Source organism: Cyprinodon tularosa, unplaced genomic scaffold, assembly GCF_016077235.1.
Source record: "Cyprinodon tularosa strain WSP-4 unplaced genomic scaffold, ASM1607723v1 ctg300, whole genome shotgun sequence".
Taxonomy (NCBI): domain Eukaryota; kingdom Metazoa; phylum Chordata; class Actinopteri; order Cyprinodontiformes; family Cyprinodontidae; genus Cyprinodon; species Cyprinodon tularosa.
Window position 1 is genome coordinate 171,715 of NW_024039009.1, and position 19,066 is coordinate 190,780.

The window sequence follows — 19,066 nt, forward strand, 5'->3', positions numbered from 1 at the left end:
GAAATATTTGGCTTTGAAAACTGCAGTCTGCTGTTTTCTCGGTCTGAAAACAGTGAATCCAGCAGAACATATAATGCTGGTACCTCTGATGCAATGCAGTAGGACATTTTTCACATTTGTTGCTGGCAGTAAAATATTGTAAGAACAAAAAAAAAAAACAATCATATTTTAAAGACACTGATCAAAGGTTAACCAAACACAGTCCACAGGAAGAAATTTATAATATTTTCTATTGTAACACAATAGAAAGCATGAGCTCAAAGTGCTGTTCTCCCACAATAAATAAGGTTATTACCAAACGGCATTTTGTAGAAGAACTGGCTTTGCGTAAAGGATTGTAGTGGATTAATTTAACTGTTTCTAAATAAGCCAGTAGTACCTGAGAATCAAAACATTTGTTAGCTGGTGATGCAGTTATAAACTGACATGGAACGATTCCTCTGAAGGGGAAAATGGATTAGTAGAAGGCCCAGAGATTTTCAAATGCTTTTTCTTTTAAACAGAATTTTATTTTATTTTGCTCGTCGATAAGGCATGAGCCGGCTTCTCGCATCGAGGTAACAAGTCATAGTTTCACACCTACAGCTTTCCATCATACTGCCAGACTGAAGCCTAGAGTATTGCCCCCCCACCTGTTGCTGCACACTGCTGGTAAGCTGGCAACAAGAAGGCTTAAACACCTTACAATGAGCTGAAAGAGCATCCCTCTCAGAGCAGTAATTATATATATATATATATATATATATATATATATATATATATTGTTGTTAAGATCAAAGATCAGGCTCTATCCAGAACTCCTTAAATGGCACAGGTTTAGCTTCACCTGGTTGAAATTCTCAATAAAACCTTCCTTCAAGCACCTTTTCCTATCAGATTATTAATCAAAATAAAAAAAAACACAATAATCGATCAGTATCTACTTGAATTCAGGAGGATGGGGGCATAGAAAGCCAAGACAGCTCATCCAGAGGAGGGCTGAATTTGGTCAAGGCTGTCAGCCTAAACTGATAGGAATTTTCCTGCACACACGACAAAAACATGCTTTCTAGGCCTCATTGTTAATATTTTTACTTTCAAATGCAGCATAATATCCTACTACATGAAACCTAATGCTACTTTCAGCATGTGTTTATTCATGTTTTATTTATTGAAAAAGAAAACTACATCAATGTTATTTTTCTATTTGCTTATAAAAAGGGCTAAGATCAACTTTTCTGTTTTAAACAAAAGCTATCAGACTCTAAATACTTTGGTTACTTTATAAATGCCTGTTAGAAGTCAGGTTGATCAAAGAAGTTTGATCACAGGATCAAAGACTTTCAAAAGCTGCAACTGTTTGTAAAGAGGTTTACAATGCACTGACCAGCAAACTAGACTGACAAAGTAGGAGCTATCGCAGCATTTAGAATTCATCATATTTAAGTTGAAGCTTAATGTTTTTGTTCCTTGAAACATACATGTATCATTCAAATTGTTGGTTTGGCCCAATATAATGAAGCTATTGAACTCCTCGGTTTGAAGAAAAAACAGAAAAGAGTTTCATCACCTCCTTGCTGGCTCCTCTTTGTTCAAAAAGTGTCTTAATCGCTGGCATCCAAGGCTGTAAACTATTATTTGTCTAAATCTGGATCCTCCAGCCTAAACAGGAGATGCCTGGTTCATCCCTAACTACATTCAATCTATACTCTAAAAACTTACAAACCCCAAAAGTAAGAACATAAAAGTTTTTTATTTCCTTATAAGAAGAGTTTTTATCCTGAAATAGAATCCAAATCCCAGTATTATGAAGCAACGTCAAAACAAATAATGGTGGAAGGCCTTGATGAATATTGTAAACATTAGGCCTAAATGACATAGGCGGATCTACTGGGGTGGCATAGGGTGGCAAATGCCACCCTAAATGACAGCCTTGCCACCCCAGCTGCCACCCCAGTTGGCGGTAGGGGTGGCGAGGCTTATAAATTATGGATCATTTGAGAATTACAACCGCTAATTTCCAATGTCGGACTGCAGTGAATGCAGCACGAGATGACGCGAGAGCGACTGAGACTGATTGTTTTGAAAAGCGAGCAGGGCAAAGCGAGGGAGCCAGGGGTCATGGGGAGAGGAGACACGGGATGAAACAGGTAAAAACTGATTAACTATCTATCGAGAAATTAAATTATAATAAAAGCACAATGTTGCTAGCATAGCTGCAATGTTGATTTTGAGATGATAAAAATCAGGTTGCAGAACGTTATTTCTCTATCTATGATGTTAGTTAGGCCGGACGTCTCAGGCTCATAAAGACATATTTGCGGTCAACTATGACAGAAAAGAGACTATATAGTTTGGTTGTACTCAAATCAAAACAAACAAAGGCATTGGATCTAAATAAAGTTGTGAAGCGTTTTGCTGAGCAACATGGAAATCACTGCATTCAGCTGTTATAGTCATGTTAACTTTATGTTATGCTCTCTGGTGAGCCTTTACAGAGCTGTTACATTTTGTTTTGGCACCTGAGAAAATCTGATATTTCCTTTAATAAAACCAAAAGTGTTAAAAGTTAAAAATGTGATACTGGTGTGAATCCTGCTTAATATGAAGCAGTGTTGTTGTTTCTTTTTTTGTATATATAATATGAAACTATCCAGAAATGACCCGTATGAACCTAATCACAAGCAAAATGTATTTTTATGTTGCTTCTTTTCAGATTTGTGGAGATTTTGATATAACATACAGAACCCGCCTTTTGTTGATTTGTTGATAAAGCAGTATGGAGGACCAACTCTGCCATATTTAAAAATAAATACAGAAATAAATAAATGCTTTATAAATAAATAAGCATACAATTAATTGCCACCAAAAATACAAACAACAAATAAATGTAAGTAGAAATTAAATTATACAGCTAGTCATAAAGGTATAAAACTCTTTTAATTGGCTTCTTTATTTCTTTGCCTTTTTAATATTTACCTTATTTATTTTTTTGTCATTTATTATCTTCAACTTCATTTTTTAATTACTTATATTTTTAAGTATTTATTTATGTGCATGTTATCATATTTTTGTCTGTTTTATTCTTCCTTTGTATTTTTTTACCCTAGTTATTTCTTCGCCGCTATTTCTTTCTGCCTGCCCTTTTAACATTTCTGCCTGCCATTATAATATAATTTCTAATTACATTTATTTGTTGATTGTATTTTTGGTGGCAATTAATTGTATGCTTATTTATTTATTGAGCATTTATTTATTTCTGTATTTATTTTTAAATATGGCGGAGTTGGTCCTCCATATATAGCTCTATCTACAGCAGATCTACATGCATGAAATGTCCCTTTCATGTTGCCTCAACTGCTGTATGTCAAGTTACTGAGGAACAAATGGGGTAAATGTGTGTTCAGAGTAAACATTACATAGATGTCCAGTACCTTGTTCGGGTGCCTTGACCCATTTATTTCTACTGTGTAGTTCTGCTCACTTTAGTACAGCTCAGTCCATAGATCTCTGATGGGTAAGTTTTTCTTTCTATAGTTTCTTCTTGTGCAAATGCTGCAAAGCTGCCTCTCTGACAGTCAATCTCACACATCTGCGACTCAGCACCTGTGTCTTACCTTAATACCTTTCCTGTCATAATGCCCCTCTATAAGTAGTGTTATCATTCTCCTATCTCCTATTAGATCACATTGTACGATGTATTTCTAATATGAACTGTTTCACATGAAACACTAGTACTGTACATACTATTCTCACCAAACTGTGATAACTGTGAATAAATTCAGTGTAAACAAATGCCATATGTTGCCACCCCTAAAAAATTCCTGCCCCCCTCTTGCCACCCCATAGATATTTTTCTAGATCCGCCCCTGCTAAATGATGCTATCATAATGGGATATTTCGAGGCATGCTCAGTTACTGGTAACTGGCTAAATAAATAAAGGGGTGGTTTAAAAACATTTTTATCTAGGAAAAGTTTAGATCACTTTAATTGCATCATCTTTATCAGAACCAATTTCCTCTGCTCCACACACCTCTGCCTGAAAGATTATAGCTTTAAGTGTGGGACTGGTGGATGTGGGTCATCGATTCTGGATGGACAGCAGTGGTTAGTTTGTCACTGTCTCAGCGTCCCAGTGGAGAACACATTCCAAAAGTTTTGGACTTTCTGATAAATCCCTGAAGGATTCACTCAGTGTGGTGCCGCCGAAATCAAACCCTTCTTTCCATGAGAGATTAGCTGAGCGCGCATCACCCATCTGCCACACTGCAAACCTCCCTCCTAGACATGCCATTCAACTTAAAAGGGAATCAATGATCCATGTCGGGCTCTGTCTTTTAGAGTTTTGATAGAAAAGCTGAGAGTTCTTAAAGGTTTTTAGAAACAGCAGTAACAAAATGCTTTAATCTGTGTCTACTGCACACTGCTAAGAGGAATGAGAACAATTTCTATATAGCATAGCTGCAATTTAACTGTCAACTTAAACACTTAAGGGTTAAGTAAGAGTTAAAAAAAAAACTGTAGAGCATTGTTGGGTGTGTGTGAGTGCCTAAAGAAAGAGATGAATGCCATTCATCTGTGTCTGTGCCGCCATGCTTGGCCAGCTCACTCTGGTGTTTGCACAAGGAGCCAGAAGCTCACAGCAGGATGCCGGCGCTAACCATAAATCTGTTTGAGTTGCTCCTAGTCAGCTCAGATACCCCGACCAACCAACATGTCATGCATAGTGCAAAGGTTTGTGTTCTCTACAGGGTGAAGCCATTAAACAGAGCAGCTACCACCGCTGGCTCCATGCCCCATCTTCCCCTCTTGCCCCTGGGAGTCCCAGTCTGGCATTCTCGCTTCATTTATTGGGCCAACTGATCCTAACTCAAAAGGTTATTAATCTACTGCCTTTTTTCTTCTCTCTGATGCATCTATGTGTGACCCAACACAGCCCAAGAGAAACCGCTCACAGATGCAATGAGAACGCTAGGAAATGAAGCATCTATAGATGTTCACTATCACGCTTTATTGGCAAGCTAGGGAGTCACGGGATGTGGAAGTGTGAGGAAGTCTCACAGGACCGCCAACTGAACTACGGCCCATTAATGGACATGAAAGGATTAAGCATTGGGGAAAGATGGCCTTATTTATAAGAGTTGCAGGAAATTACTGGAAAGATTTACACTGTTCCTTTTTTCCTAGTTTGGCAGGGAATTTCCAAAACATCCTTGCTGTTAACAGTTTTAAGTGGAATGTGCCATTGAAGACTGGCGGTTTAACAAGTCTCTCTTTTTTCTTGAGATCAGCACTCTTTCATGCAAAAGTTTGAACTCCATACAGCTGAGCTTGAGATGTAAAGAAAGACAACATTCAATCCCGCAAGGATATGGCCTGCAGGTCAACAGAATAAAACCCTAATAAAACTTCAGTTTATTTATATCACAGCTCCAATACACTAGCCTGATAAACCCGACTAAATGGGAGATGAAAGGTGTTATTCAGTCTGGCCCTGATGAATGAGACATCGGAAGATTGTTGATGAGAACAACCCGTTGTTTTTCAAACCATGTCTGTGCCTATTGGCCAAAGCTCTGACCAATGAGTGCAACTGACTCTGATGTAGGAAGCATCTTCCTGCTCACGTTTTAATGAAAACCGAAAGTCTAATCCTTTCAAAACTGATTCCAAAGCGGAGTCAAAAATCGCCATCAGAGCCAGCGGTCCTTCACACATGACTATGCCGAGAGAGGGCCGCTGCAGACGGGCTGCGGTTAGCCCTGGCTGCCGTTAGCCTCGGAGGTTTCGCTGGTTGCCGAGGTCCTCTCAACTTCGGAAATAGTTGTTTTATTACGCATTAAATTGGTAAATGGACCATATAGTGACGCTTTAAAGTATAATATTCTCACTGCAAATTATCTTAAAACATACTTTTATTGAACAACAGCAACAGAAAGAGAACTTTTAACTTTCTATGGAGCGCTCTATTTAAAGCTGCTGCCGCCGCAGTGCATGCTACGGTTGTGCTTTCTCCAGCGCTGTGCAGCTTTGTCATCATGCCCTCAAAACCCCGCCCGCTTCACATCCAGACATTCAAAACACATCTCTGCGTTGTGATTGGCCCGCCAGATTAAGGGCCTAGGGCACTGATTGAGGCTAGAACCAGGCAAAAATTATTTTGGCCACAGGCGGATCGGGCTAGTTTACTAGGCTACCAATACACAGGATATGAAGGTATTTTACAGAGTCAGTTCAATCAAATAATGTATCCCAACCTTTAAACATCTCATAAAGCTTGGTTCCATTCCAGGACTTTAGTTTGACACCCCTTATGGGCTGATGCCAAAATAATAGACATAGCCCTTATAAAACCTCTAAGGGCCAATCTCTAATTAGAGAAGTTAATGGTAAAGAGGAAGTCAGAAGGGAAAGAAGGCTATTAGAAGTCCTATCTGCAGTTTGGCAAAAGCCACGTACACAACAAAACTTTAAAAATAAGCACTCTGCTTAGAGTCTAAGTACAGATTTTTAAGTGAAATCCTAAATGCTTTGTGTAGAGATGTCCCGATCCAGGTTTTTGCACTTCCGATCCGATACCGATATTGTTTTTTGGACTTCCAATCCGATACCGATACTGGCCGATACCAGCCTATCCGAGCATGTATTTAAGTTTAAGTTAAAGTATTTAGCCTTAGTTGTAAGACTCATGTTGAAAAGGGTTTTAGTACTCTTGATAACATCTAGCCAGCTGAATTAGGTGAGATTGAATAAAACACAATGCTTGGTAACAACAAACTTACCTGTTAATCTTACCTGTATTAAGAGATAAACACAAACTGGACAAAATTATGATTAGCAATCTAATATTGCACAGTGAACAGTAAAACCGTAAACAGTTAAAGGTGCAAGTATTAGTGTAAGTTTTAATAAAAATGCAAAACAGGGAAACACTGGCGCAAAAAAGTGGAATGGATCGTTTCAATCGGCGAAACTGGAAAATACGGACCGGATTTTTTTTTAAAAACTGGATCGGCAGTCTGGATCGGCATTTTACATGCTTTGCCGATACGCATTTTTTTGCCAATATCGGCGTCCTGATCCGATACGTGGATCGGATCGGGACAAGCCTACCTACTACTGATGTTATCGTAGCCGGTGGCCCGCATTAATGTTAGCGCGTTATTGTTAGCCGCAGATAGGTAAATTGCTAGCTGCGGCTAATAATAACGCGCTAACATGCGAGTCAATAATAGGGTGGCCAGTCCGGATTTTCATTGCACTGTCCGGCGTCCGGCGCCGTATCCAGCCGGACGTGTATATGTCCTCCTTTACCCACAGATTCCATATACTACGTCAGCGCACCGCTTAATATACGCAACGGTTGAAATAAGAATCTTCACAGAGAAGTGGTGAAGTGGCAGTTTCTCAATTCACAAGAAGACGAGTACTGACTTGTGTCCTCGCCAAGTATGTTCTTGAGAAGAACACAGAAAAGTGTGGAGAACGCAGAATGAATATGGGTCAATTGAACAAAAGCATACTGATGATGTCACCACACGCTCGGCTCGTCTGGTGCTGCTTTTCACCTCCAGTTATTAAAAGCCTCTAGATAATAATAAAATGATTTTTTTTTTCATTTAATGAGGGAATAATAATTAACACAGGCAGATAAACACAAATCAAATTAACATTTTGCCAAATGAAAGGAAAAACTCCATCATAGCCAGCGGACTCGGCTATGCTGAGAGAGGGCTGCTGCAGACGGGCTAACGTTAGCCCTGGCTGCTGTTACCCTCGGATGTCCACTGGTTGCCATGGTCTTCGCAACTTTAGAACATTTTTTTTAATTACACATTAAATCGGTAAATGGGCCATATAGTGACGCTAAAAAGTATACTGTTCTCGCCTCAAATGATCTTAAAATGTACTTTTATTGAACAACAGCAACAGAAAAGAGAACTTTTAACTAAATACTCTGAGATCTGTAAGCGCTCCATTGAAAGGAGATGGAGACTTTTCGACGACCTCCAACCTGGACGTTTCGCTTCCCTTCCAGGAAGCTTTTACGATTAAAATAGTCAGAAATTGCTTTGAGTTTGAGGCTTTAACTCAACAATATTAACGCTTTATAATATGGACCAAAACACGCAAATTGAATTTCTAAGTGAAAACAACACTTTGTTTTTGGTCCACTCTATAAAGCCTCGAACTCTACGCTATTTCTGACATTTTGAATTGAAAAAGATTCCTGGATGGGAAGTCAAACGTCTTCAAACTTGGAAACGAAGTCCAGTGGATTCTTTTTTAACTTTTTTGGCTCTGCTAAACACCAGAGCCAACTAAGCTAACAGCTGTTAGCAAACCAAACGGCTCCGAGCCTTACCTGATCAGACATATTTCTGGTTCTCTGATGTAGGATATACACTACTGTTTATGCTCTAAAAACATTCTAAATGACTTCGTTTCGAGTAAATTCTGGATGCTACCCACTCAGGACACTTAGAATACATTGGACGAGCAGTATGGAGGAATGTTGACACGTTTTTTGTGGACTTTTATGAGCCTTTCTGCCTCGGGAACCATAGACCTCCATTATTTGAATGTCAGCAGACAGCAAGAAGCCTCCCAGATCTCCAGATGCATTTGAGATATCAAAAAAGTACTCCAGAGTGTTGTTCAGCATGGGGGTGAGTAGAAAATGAAGGCTAATCATGTTTTGGGTGTACTATTCCTTTAACTGCGGAAAAGCACGTGGCTAATTTGCATACGCGAACAGGGTTGGCTGGCTCCACTTCGCAAAAAACATAGCATATTTGTGAATAAAGGTTTTGAATTTTAATACTGGACATGTTGAGCTTAAAAACATTTTAGTGACCATTAGCGACAAAAAAAATATTTTTGTCCTGCCCTCACTCTTAGCTTAGCAGGTAGATAACCATAATTTCCAATAACCACACCGTGAGCCTTTTCTTTGAATTTATTGGCTGGTATGGATGGATGAATGAATGGTAAAACTGCAACAAAAAATATTGTGCATAAGTCTTTGTGTAAACAGGCACAATTCCAAATAAACAGGCACAATTCTCCTAAATAATAAACTCAACATATTCCCTCAATATGTACAGAAACACATAATGACACAAACAACATGTTAACATTAGCCGCTAGCTAGCGGCATCGCTAACGGCTAGTTAGCGCGTATGCTAACTAGATTTATAGATGTGTTTTAACTGTTGCAATTTAATCTGAATATAAAAATCTAATGTATCTTTTTTAAATGTGAAAGATTTTAATCCAGGCTGCTGGAGGCCACCCAATGCACTGCAGCTGCCCAGGACACAGTATACAGGGTATTCCAATGATGATGTCATCAGAAAAAAGAAAATATTAACCCCCCAACCCCCCAACCTACAACCCCCCAACCCCCACCCCTATGACATCACAAGGCTCCACCCACATGGCTCCTCCCACTTATGTCATCGCTGAGGCTTCCATTCCGCACACAGTAAAACTAGTTCCATTTACTCAGTGGTAACCACAGGAGTAGCTTGTGTCCAGAGGTAAGTAGTGTTTTCCAAGTTAATCTTAAAATGGATTCCACATTTTCTTACACACTGACGAGCATATTTGAATGCCTTTCACGGGCAGTGAAGCATGCCCAACCAACAAACATTTTAGAGTTTTTAAGCCAGTATTTCTCGACGCTGACTAAGCTGCAGGAAAACAAGGGAAGGGTTGACTATGCAGAACTGGTGTTCCAGTTCCAGGAGCAATGGGAGATTGATTTCCTAACAGCCCGCAGCAACAAAATGCACCCTTTATCCTCAACAACCATTTCATCAAAGCCTGATGGGTCCGTCTTTAGAACACAGGATGTTCCTTCTGGAAGTACTGCGGATCCTGAGGATCCTGCATATCCAATGCAACCAAGAGAACCAACAGAAGTCGGACCAAAACCTCTTGAACAAAAAGAGGGAAAAGGAAACAGCTCTCAACAACAAAGCAGGAAACCAAACACAGAATTCGCACCATGCACCCAAACGTTTCCAACGTCTACAATGCAACCAAGAACACCGACAGATGTCAAACCAAAACCTGTAAAACAAAAAGAGGAAAAAGCAAACAGCTCTCAACAACAAAGCAGGAAACCAAACACCAAAATCGCACCATGCAGCCAAACGTTTCCAACATCTAAAATGCAACCAAGAGCACCGACAGAAGTCAAACCAAAACCTGTAAAACAAAAAGAGGACAAAGGAAACAGCTCTCAACAACAAAGCAGGAAACCAAACACCAAATTCTCACCATACACCCAAAATTTTTCAAAGTCTACAATGCAACCAAGAGCACCGACAGCAGTCGAACCAAAGCCTGTTAAACAAAAAGAGGAAAAAGGAAACAGCTCTACACAAGAAAACAGGAAACCAAAGATCAAATTCAGACCATGGTATTAAAACGGTTGAACAAAAAGAGGACAAAGGAAACAGCTCTACACCACAAGCATGAAACCAAACACCAAATTCGCACCATACACCCAAAAGCTTCCTAAGACTTCGATCCAACAAATACGACCGACAGAAGTCGAACCAAAACCACTTATCACATCACAACTAGCAGAGAAAACACTAAACCCTCTGCAAAAATAAAACTTTATTATTCTTTTCATTTTTCAGTATTCTTTTTATTTTCTTTGGAAACCTTTTATTAGTTAAATCTAATTGAAAATAAGCCGCACAGCATTCGTGTTGGTTTACTTTCTTTTCACACTGTCTTCATGGTTCTCCCCGGGCGCTCCGGCTTTCTCCAAAAGCAAATCAACATTATCTCGTGTAAACCTGCCTATCAAATTTCCTTTGGCTCTGCCTGTTAAACTTCGATTTCTTTTTATTTGACTGAAACCTAAGAAAGTAAAGAATACTTTAAAAATTTTATTTCAGGTGACTTCCGCTTAAAAAACTTGCTTAGTCACCTGCACATTTTTTTCTAACCCAGGGTACAGACCAGGATGCAGAGTTGAAGTTTAACACACGTCTCTGCAGCTTCTCTACTGTTACCCACTCATTACTCCTTCCAGACCAGGCTCTCAAACTCAATATACCAAGGCTGGGCCGGATTGGTTTTTCCACAAGAAAAGCTCCTAAAATCATTCCAATGTTATCAAATGTCATTATTTTTATTTTAAAATAGTCTTGTAGACGAAAAGATCATTCTCTTTTTGTTAATTTTGTGGCCAAATTGAAGATATGTCCTCCAAGTATTAAATAAGCCTTTTGATTTTTGTACATTTTTCGTTTAAGGATACTTTTAGTTTCTTTTCATTGATTTTGTGAATGGCCAATAAAACTCTGGAATTGGTTCAATTCTTTGGAGTTGCGCATCAAAACGAGAAACCTCCTTTTCTGCCTCCTGATTGTGATCTGCATGTGTGTCAAACATTTCAAAGCTATGACATATGGAATATAGCTATTTTCATGATAAATGTTTACTTTGGATAACAATTTAACCCTGTTTAAATGCTATTTTGTTTTTTATTTATGACATTATTTGGGTCAGGTTTTTTTTTTTCCCTCCCCATTTTAACCCACGATGATAAGCTACTGGATCATCCGCAGCTTCACAGCAGGACTTTCGTGAACCAAAATACTTCAATTATGAATTAAAAACAATCAGATTATTGATTGATGAAACGTTAATCATTCTGCAAAGAAAAAAAGCGGACTTGAAGAAATGAACAAAAAATCTTGGGTGTTATCAGGGTTATTTTTTGTCTTCTTGTTGTGATTATTGTTTATACTTATAGGAAAATTTTAATATTGAGTACCTTCCTAAATATTTGCAAAAATATACATTTGAATACAATAATTTAAATGTACTACCTGTCGGTGTTTTATTCACACATACACACACACAGGCTCCTCAGATGAACCTTTCTGATTGCCTATTACCTTATCTGGCTGTAGTCAGGCGCCCAGCCTGAATTACGTTGCACTGAGCAACAACTTCTGAGTCTAGAGTGGACGGTGAAGCGGAAGGAGGCCGGAAAATGAGCATGTGCCGCATACTAATAATGACTAATAGATGTCCCGACCCCGAGAGCAATATACTCCACCGTAGGGTTGTCAAAAGTATCGATACTAAAACGTTGTATCCGGATACGATACTCAATTTTTAAAAGTATCGATACTACCGCTGCCGCGCGCGGCCGTATGCCATCGGTCAGGAGATATGGGACCTTCCTATCGGTGACGTAATCAAAATGGCCGACTTTGATGTGGGCGGAGTTACAGACTGAAGCGTGAAGCTACATGCTGCAGTGTGTATGTGAGGACACAATAACAGAAGAGAGCATGGCCAGTGCTGCTGCAGGAGGGCCAAAACAACCAGTTTTGGTCGACAATGATAAAGGCAAGAGTGCTGTTTGGAGGTATTTTGCCTTCGAGCCTGACACGGAAGGGAAACCGAAAGATGTTGATAGGCTAGTCTGCAAACACTGTTTCAAGTCGGTGGCGACCAAGTCCAGCAGTACGACAAACTTGGCGAAACATCTGAAGGACCGACACCCTGGCCTTTACACTGAATTTCGACAGGTTAGTGTGTTTCTTTTCAAACTTACCTATTACTAGAGATGTCCCGATCCAGGTTTTTGGACTTCCGATCCGATACCGATACTGGCCGATACCAGCCTATCCGAGCATGTATTTAAGTTTAAGTTAAAGTATTTAGCCTTAGTTGTAAGACTCATGTTGAAAAGGGTTTTAGTACTCTTGATAACATCTAGCCAGCTGAATTAGGTGAGATTGAATAAAACACAATGCTTGGTAACAACAAACTTACCTGTTAATCTTACCTGTATTAAGAGATAAACACAAACTGGACAAAATTATGAATAGCAATCTAATATTGCACAGTGAACAGTAAAACCGTAAACAGTTAAAGGTGCAAGTATTAGTGTAAGTTTTAATAAAAATGCAAAACAGGGAAACACTGGCGCAAAAAAGTGGAATGGATCGTTTCAATCGGCGAAACTGGAAAATACGGACCGGATTTTTTTTTAAAAACTGGATCGGCAGTCTGGATCGGCATTTTACATGCTTTGCCGATACGCATTTTTTTGCCAATATCGGCGTCCCGATCCGATACGTGGATCGGATCGGGACAAGCCTAGCTTTGTGCGGTATAAAACTAGAAAACTGAACACAACATTCCCACCCTGAAACTGTTTATTAATGCCTAAATTAATTTAAAACCTATCGAATCCTGCCAGCAAAATGTTCACTTTTATTATTGTGGTGCTTGCAGTTTGTATCGAATACCTGAAAAATGCTAACATCGATTTCCAAGCATCACAAACAGTAGCGGAAAGCCCACAAGAGGCAACCGGGCCCATTATGGCAGGATCGTAATCTTGATGAACTGACTGCACAGACAATGTTTTGAGGTCGATTTTCTCACCTAAAAATATATTAAAACTACTTTTTTACCTACTTATCACAGCAAAGATAGCAAAGCAACTCTCAAAAGATAGATGCTCTTGAGCCACGTCACACCTTAATGTGAACAAACATAAAAAAAGAACCAGCAAGCGCTTTTGTAGTGTTGTAATAAAAAAAAGGTTAGCTGCACTCCATCCTAAAATGCAGGAAATATTGTTGCAGAAAGTCTTAATTGCAAAATTTTTCAGGGGAGAATACCCCAGACCCACTATGCTGCGCAAAGCCAAACAATGTGATACACCAAGGTGTAGAACCTATGAAATATTCCTAACTAAAAACATGTGCTGGGGGACTGCAGGGGTGTGTGAAAATGACACTTAGTAGGGGGAATTAGTGGAGCTGGACACAAGGCAATCCTAGAAGAAAACTTTTTGGTGCTGCCAAAGATTTGACAGTGTGGCACAAAAATGGGAATCACCAATTTTTTAGAGTTGGCATTTCATACTATAAGTTTGAATTATTGTCACAAGAAATTTCAATTAAAGCTACAATGTGTTATTTTCAATGAAATCTAATAGTCAGACTGCAACTGCCTCCCCCCTCCAGCAATACGGAGGCCGTTGCGGTACAAAATGGCTTCCTCAATGTTGCTTTACCTAAATTAGATCACAGGGTCAAGCTTTTAATAAAGCTGTTTTAATTTAGCCCTAGAAAAACAGTTTCATATTCTACCTCCAGCACAAAATAGCTAATAACACTGTGCTTTTTAGCTCTCTTCCTGAGCAGCGGCTAGCTCCTCCTTTTGGTTCCTTAGCTACTAATTCGTCGTGGCCAGACTGAATACGCTGTCTCCCCTTACCTCTGTTTGCCAGGTGATTCGTTTTGGGCACTCTGACAAAAAAATAACAACCAGCGATTTAAATCAGTCGTCTCCATACTAACCGGGCGGTAGCCTGTCCTGGTCGGTGTAAGTATTGTTTACATAGATGATTTCATAAATAGTATTTTATTAACTCAATTCAATTCAGTTTATTCATATAGCGCTAATTCACAACAAATGTCATCTCAAGGCTCTTTACAGTTAATGAAATCATTCAGTCAAATTGATTCAAAGTTTTCTATCTAAAGAAAACCAGTTGATCGCATCAACTCACTGACTCGAAGGCAACCCCTCACACCAAGCATGCTTGTAGCGACAGTGGAGAGAAAAAAAAAATGTTAACAGGAAGAAACCTCCAGAAGAACCAGGCTCAGTGTGAGCGGCTATCTGCCGAGGCCGACTGGGGTTCAAGGAGACAGAAGCAGAGATACAAACGGCAACTGTAAAAGGCGGCCCCATCTAGGAAACACACAGCCAGGCAGACGAGCTCTGTCTTTTATTAGTCTATGTAGGATTGTATATGGGCCTATACCTTGGTGTATTCCCATTTGAGCGTGATTGTGATCTTAAGTCAATTTTTTGTCAACTCTATGCTGCTGTAACGCAGATGTCTCCACAAATAAGAACCCACTCCTATGAAATTGTAAATAGCAAATTCTAAGGCAAACATAAAGATTGAGAGTTTTCAGTCCATAGGATATAATAACATACATATAGATTGTATATACACCATTTATGTCAGTAAATCCCTGTAAATATCACACACTGTAAGTTTAATGATCCTTTAATCAACATTAGCTATTCTTTTATTCCTGCTTTTACTTTTATGAGAAAATCAAAGTCACACATCACAATGTGTTTCATCTAAGTGATTAAAATGTCAGTTATTAGCTGACCAGAAAACCATAAAAGATATATTCAGAGATTCAGTGGGTGAAGATTAATGTGTCAAAATGTCCAGTCCAAAAGTAAATCCAATTGAGAATCTGTGGGAATAGCTCATAATTCGCTCCTCACAGAATTTCTATCTATACAAGTCTCACCTGGTTTGTATTAAGCTGTCTGTTCTCTAGTAATTCATCTGTCTGGAGTTTTCTCTCTCCGTTTCATTCCTTACAGCAATAAGGGCTGTCAGGAAAATATATATGATCCCTCTACTATTCAGTTTATGTTTTTCTGCTTCATAAACAGAACCACTGAAGGCAGAACCCCGGGCTCTTGAGCTCCTGGGCGGCGATCAGAGGGGCACCTTGCTGGCTAAAAACCAATCTGGATGCGCCATCAAAAAGCAGTTGCTGTATTTGTAAAAGAACACTGAATAAAATATAAATCTAAAGACAGGAACACATGCTGGATGTGACAGTAGCAAAGCAGAAATAGGAAAGAATAGAGACTGGGGAGAACGCTGTGTGTGGGTGCATACAAATGGATGCTAAACCCTCTTTGTTCATGCAAGTATAATGCATTGTTGCAGAAGCTTGTAGAACAAGTACAATTTCAGTTCCTTCCTTCCAAAGCTCTGTGCAAGTGTATGCAGGCGATAATCCAAAATGCACAAAGCACGAACACCAGACAATAACAGAAAGAAGACAATAATAAAATACCCATGCAAAGCGTGAGAAACTCAATGCGAAAGGTTGTGCAACAAATTAGTGCGGATAAGCGCTGTGATGAAAAGCAGAGCGGGCACAGTCACTAAGGTCAAAAAACCCTGGCTCATACATACAAATAAACAGCAAAAAGATGCGATTAAACTTGATAAAGCTTCAGCCCTTATTAAACACACTCATTTGCACGTAGAGCAGCAGAGAATCAACAGTAAAAGATAACAAAGGCTCAAACTGTTTACTGTATTCAGCATTGCAATTTCACTTTTACTATAAATATTTCAAGGTCTATACTAAACAAATAAAGAGTACAGTAAATATGTATGGCAACAATTCATCATATGTAGACAACAAGTTAATAAATATCCATCTATTAAAAAAAAAGAAAAATTCAAATATACAGGGCCTTATCTCCCCACTATGAACCTCTTCAAATATTTTATTTTGTTTACCAAAGAATATGAGTTTGATACGAGCTACACAGGTATTTCTTATGTTTTATTAAAAACCAGTGCAATATGATGGTGAAACAGAAGGAGCTGAAAACCTGCAAAAGGTTCCCAGTAAGGAAGCAGCAAAACACAAGAACTGAGAGTGTTTGAAACTCTTATTTTATTTTGTAGTAATTTTGGTCATTATGTTTATGGTTATTATGATGAATCGAAATGCAGTGATCCAATAAATAACCACACGGATACTGGTACTGAAAAAGATTTTAAAGCAGGTATTGCTGAAAAAGGGCCAAATACATTGGGCCAAATGTATTTGTCATACTTGGTTATAGAGAGAAGTTTATGACAGACTTTTCAAGCTAAATCGAGATTTAACATGTTTCCATTAATCTTTCATTTGCTAATTCTGAAGTATTGCATTAGAAGAGCTTGTTGGAAGCAGGAACATTAAAATTATGACTAAATTTCGCAAAACAGTTTTTACCCTTGGCTTAGGTGGTGTAAATGTAAATGTGCTAAAGTGGGGATAAAAACAAATACATTGAATAAGTTCCAATTTAGTAAACGGTTACCTCACCTGAATGATCGGCTGTTTCTCCGTCCTTAATACAAATGTTAGAATCACACTTCTCTTTCTACGTCTCTGGATGGCATAAACCACTGCTTATACAAGCTGACATGACAAAGTAAGCCAGCTTGCCCGATAGAAACCTCGGTCCATTACTGATTTGTGTTTCAATCCGATTTGCAGCCTCTACCTCCTGTTTCTTGCAGCCAAGCGTTACTTTTGCATTGCCTGGTTAATTTGCTCCAAAGGATGGAAACCACTGATCTCTATTTATTCACTGGACCGAAAAAACTGAAGTCACCTGCCGCCATCTTGGTCCTGCCCACTTTCACAGAATAGCTCCATAAAAATGCCTGTAATGTAATGTAATTACCATAACAATGTAATCAATACATGTGTATCACATGTACGTCATCAATTTAGATTTTTTTGCACATCATCAGATAGTGTGTGTGTGTGTGTAATACTCTTAATATCTGACCGCAGTATTATTATGCTCCATTAACTCCCAAATTTTCTTGTGATGGATTTGAATAGTATTCTATATTAGATGATTTATAGACTTCATACTGAATATGCAATGTGATGTGCCCATTTTACCATAAATTACAGTGATATACTGATGCTATGAATCAGCAAGTGTGTGTTAAAGCAATTAATATAGCTTTATTTTCCAGTCTTGAGACCCCCTGATAATGAGAACATCATCATGGTTTGATGCTGTAGCGCACGTATTGTTTATATTCTGACCTGTCTAATCAGGGAGTAGCAATATGACGGCTGGTGACCTCAACAGCACCATGTACGATCAGCAATCAAGTGAATAAATAGAGATCAGTGACGGAAACACATTTTCCTTTTTCTTTTTTAACATTTGAAGAGTTTCTTCAAAATGTATGACATTTAGATGTAAACATGGCTAGTAGCTGGTATTTAGAAAGGTATCAGCATCTGCAGGTATGGATTTCTGAATCGACAGTTAAAAAATGTGGATTGGTGCATTCTTAATTATACATTTATCTGCTTTGGCATCTTTATGTTAAAGGACTTCTTTACTATAAATTTGTATTCATCGTGAATAAGGTTATACATCTGATCAACTCATGTTAACAGAAACAAACAGTCACTGAGCAGCCAGGAAATTTTACAGGTTTCTCCTCGACTTTGTCTCTTATTACTAGAAATTAAAAGGAATGGGCTGAGCATGACTTTTGTCCTTTACGTTTCTTAAAATGTCCTCATTGCTAACTAATTTATTTTGTAGCTGTCAGTCAGCCCATTAGGAGGACAGCACAGTTTTTTCTCACCTGGTAATACAGCTCCATGTCACTCACCGCCCTGTACATTGTTACTAAACATTTAATTTAAAGGTAACATTACTTATGCCTGTCAGAGGAATTATATTTAATCATATCTGAGCTAGAAACATAGTGTAACACTGGATAAAGAAGTGTGCAGCTTCAGTAATACAAAATAAAACATATGACATATATAATGGTTGTTTGAACCTACATAGTTTGAGAAGTGGGATTAGGGGAACAAGTATTATTATCTAATATATTATTAGATTTGACCATATATCATTATTGGAGTTGTGTAATTAAAGAGTAGTGGCCTAAGAACACCAACATCCTATGTTAAGCTCTGTATGAACGACAAACGGCCTCTGTTATTCCAGAAAAATGGGCCGAAAAGAAATTTAAAGAATTGTTTAAGATCTTTAGCACTCCTGAAATAGCAATATATACCGATGTTATGCTACGTTTATACTGCAAGCAGCAGAGGCAGCAGAAGCTGCCAGTTTACATGCAAAGTCAATGGTTGCCGCGCATCTTTGCAAGGCAAAAAGGTCCCGCAGCACATTTTGAAAAACAGGAGCAATGCGTCTGAGCAGGTGGAACAGCGCGTCATGAACTTCAGAGCATCTAATGCATGCAACGAGCTTCAGAAGCAGCTGCTGCTGGAGAACTTTTGCTGCTTGAAGCGCCAAATCAACCAGTCAGAGAAGCTAATCTGGGTGCTGACAGGGAGACAAAGACAGCGCTGCTGATGGAGATCGCTACGATCAGTCCTCTGAAACAGTTTATCAATGCCTAAATGAACTTTAAATGTCAAAACATGTCGGCTAAATGTGTTCGCTTTTATTATTCTCTCGCCTACAGTT

The 19,066-nt window shown here is 38.8% G+C and overlaps 1 protein-coding gene across 1 annotated transcript in view; it reads right to left on the reverse strand.

Moving 5' to 3' along the window:
* suclg2 (succinate-CoA ligase GDP-forming subunit beta) overlaps positions 1 to 19,066 on the reverse strand; it is a 159,951-nt gene that overhangs the window by 104,992 nt on the left and 35,893 nt on the right. The gene's annotated exons all lie outside the window — the stretch shown is intronic.